Below are 3,937 nucleotides of genomic sequence, written 5' to 3'. Positions count from 1 at the left end.
GTATTGTTTTATGGTTTTATTGTTCAAAGAAATGCAATCATTGGATGGATGGCATTATCATGTCGTTTGACATTTCCAAAATTATAAAATTGTTTATTTTTCTGAACGTTTTGCCATTCTTAGCTATATCTACATAGTCGTATGTCGACAAATGTCTTAAGAACAACATAGTTTAGGATGTAGAACATTTAATCAAAAACGACAGTACAGTATGCAGAAAATATCATAAAAAACGACATAGTATAATATGTCGATAATATCATAAAAAACAACAGTGTAGTATGTAGAACATTTCATGAAAAACGATATAGTATATATAGTATGTCGAAAATATGTTTACAAAAAATGAGATATAGCATGTCGTAAATATCATAAAAAACGACAGTATAATATGTCGAAAATATGTACAATAATTACATACTACAGTATAGTATGTAAAAAAATATATAATAAAACCGACATACATATGGCATATATATCTACATATATCTACATATGGCATGTAGAGCATTTAATAAAAAAAGTCATAGTATTGTATGTTGAAAATATGTTAAAATAAATGGCATAGAACATAGAACATAGAACTGTAGAACATTTCATGAAAAACGACATGGTATGTCGAAAATGGGCAAAATAACGACATAAAAAAACACAATATATTATGTTGAGAATATGCATAAAAACTTTACAGTATAGTATGTTGAATATATTGCATGTTTTCGACATCGTTTTTCATGAAATTGTCCTTTTTTGGAAAATGTCAACATACCATGTTGTTTGTTTTAGTATATATTCAACATACTATGTCGTTATTTATGAAATGTTTTGACATATTTAGTTTTTTATGAGATTTTGCCATTTTTGTCGGTTGTTTTGTAATTTCGACACACTACAGTATACTATTTTTTGTGTGCATATTTCGACTACTATACTAAAAATCGACATAATATACTATGTCCTTTTTTGGCATATTTTTGACATACGTATGTTGTATTTTATGTAATTTTCGAAATACTTAACTACGTCTTTTAACATGTTCGACGTTCCTATGTCGTTTTTTGGCAAATATTACGACATACTGTCGTTCTTTTGCATATTTTCGACCTATTCTTTGTCTTTTTTTATGACATTTTCAACATACTAAGTCGTTTTGTTGCATATCTTCGACATACAATACTACATATATAGTATACTATGTCGTTTTTATGACATTTCTGACATACTATACTATGTCCATTTTTGGCAAATATTTGACATATACTTTGTCCTTTTTTATGGAATTTTCAACATACTATGTCCAATTTTGGCAAATTTTTGGCAAATTTACGAGATACTATATCTATTTATTACATATTTTCGACATACTATACTATTGCATTTATTTATTTAAAACAAGGGACAGTGTACATTAATCAACATATTAAAAACATGTAAAAGTACTCGAATTAGCCAAAATCGATAGTCCCTTTGCCAGATGGTGATAGACATCCTAAAAGCAATAATAAAAATACCACAACATTGTTATACCATTGTACATATTTACAATAGATGACATCACTGAATACAGATAAGAGCAAGTCATGATAATAAATGACTACTATACTAAAAATCGACATAATATACTATGTATTTTTTTTTGGCATATTTTTGACTATGTTGTATTTTATGTAAATTTCGAAATACTTAACTACGTCTTTTAACATATGTTCGACGTTCCTATGTCGTTTTTTGGCAAATATTACATACTGTTGTTCTTTTGCATATTTTCGACCTATACTTTGTCTTTTTTTATGACATTTTCAACATACTAAGTTGTTTTGTTGCATACGTATATTCGACATACAATACTACATACATAGTATACTATGTCGTTTTTTTGGAAAATGTTCAACATACGATTGTTTTAACATATTTTCTACATACTATACTTTTTCGTTTTTTATGAAGATGTACACATGATATACTGTGTCGTTTTTTTAAACATATTTTCAACATACTATGTTGTTTTTTGCATATTTTGGACATACGTCCTTTTTGGGCAAATGTACGAGATACTATACTATACTACATATTTTCAACATACTATATATACTGTCGTTAGTATACAATGGTTTTTTATGACATTTTAAACATACTATGGCGTTTTTTAACAATATTTTCGATATACTATAATATGTAGTTTTTTCATAAAATCTTTTACATAGTATACTTTTTTTTAAATGAAATTGTTGGCATCCTATACTATGGCATTTTTATGAAAGGGTTAGAAACGTCAAAAGGAAAATACTTCTGCCCTAGTTCCATTTCTGGTGAAAAGTGGCTTAGCGTAGATCATTAAATAAAATGTAGCACAACTATAACCATAGATATTTCAAAATGAAAGCATTACGATGTTGTGTTAGTGTGATCTTTGTTTATGTGCTATGATCACAGGCTACTTTAGGAGATTATGGGTGGCCATTTTACAGCTCCTCTATCTGTGATTAATGGGCATAATGTGCAGGGAATCTTAAGCCCCAAGCCTGTTTTTCAGATTTCAGGCTCGAAAATGACATTCCCAGAACAAATGACCATATATTCCCTTCTAAAAGGGTTAAATTAATAATCTTTTTTCTCAAAGTAATGATAAACCAGTGAGTTGGATGTAGAAACGTCAGAATCTATATAGATGTTTTTTATTTTAAAGAAAATTCAGATTGAACATGGTAAATTATAGTGTCCGTCCAAAAACTATGTTGTACTTATAGTGAAAACCAAGCCCGCCTTAACCTGCCATCAGGCCCTGGGGCTGATAGTTTTTGTAGGCCCTCTATTTAAACAACAAATCAAAGTCAATTCCTCTGCAGGCTCTGTGATCGCACTTCTCCATTCTACCTGCGCCTGGTCCTCTCCTCCAGATGAGTGACGTATCGGGCCTCCCTCATGTATTTGTCCGGTTGCCGTTGGCTCCCCTCCGCGTAGAAAGTCCTCGTCGTCCTCTCCATCTCCTCCAACAGATAATGTCCCTCCTGTCTGTTTTTCCTCTCCCGCTACTCCATCGCTATCAGAACCAGACGGCCTACTTGACTCCAAGGCCCTGCGGCCGACACCGCTGCCGCTCGGTACAGAACTCATCTGTCCTCCCTCCTCATCCTGGCCTACAGGTTTAAAATAACCTGTAAGCTTCGACATGTTTTGTAATAGCTGCTTGTCTCGAAACTCCTTTTCCCTCAACAATTTCCTTTTCCGAGCGCCACTCTCAAACTTTTTCTTCTCCGACATTTTCTCCTAAACAACCTTCATCTGTCACTCAATCACTCGCAATTTGAATAAGTCATATGTGAAGCATATTCTCATTCTGATTGGCTGTTAAGTGGTGCCCACTGACTGTTTCGGAGTCATCATGTTTGAGAAAAATCTCTGGAATCCATCGATCTGATTGATTAGCGGAGCAAATGATCAAAATAGTATGGAGGGAAGATATTTTCGTTTGGATTACTGGTCTGGGGGAAGCTCACGAGTGTGTGTGTGTGTGTGTGTGTGTGTGTGTGTGTGTGTGTGTGTGTGTGTGTGTGTGTGTGTGTGTGTGTGTGTGTGTGTGTGTGTGTGTGTGTGTGTGTGTGTGTGTGTGTGTGTGTGTGTGTGTGTGTGTGTGTGTGTGTGTGTGTGTGTGTGTGTGTGTGTGTGTGTGTGTGTGTGTGTGTGTGTGTGTGTGTGTGTGTGTGTGTGTGTGTTTGTGTATTTTTGCGTTTGTGTGTATTGTGTTTGTTTCCCAGGGAAAACACTCACGAGAAACACCGGCTGTTTCAAGTTACTCCGTTCTCCGCTTGTAATTATGCCGTCACAAGCTTCAAAGTTGTATTTATCATCTGAATTTGCCGAAACAAGTTTAATATTCTGAAAGCCAAGACTTTGTTTATTTGAAATCAGATGAAAACAAACTGTAATGGACCCTGCC

This window comes from Pseudochaenichthys georgianus, chromosome 12, assembly GCF_902827115.2.
Source record: "Pseudochaenichthys georgianus chromosome 12, fPseGeo1.2, whole genome shotgun sequence".
Lineage (NCBI taxonomy): Eukaryota > Metazoa > Chordata > Actinopteri > Perciformes > Channichthyidae > Pseudochaenichthys > Pseudochaenichthys georgianus.
The sequence above is the reverse complement of the archived record's forward strand: the minus strand, read 5'-3'. Positions refer to the sequence as shown.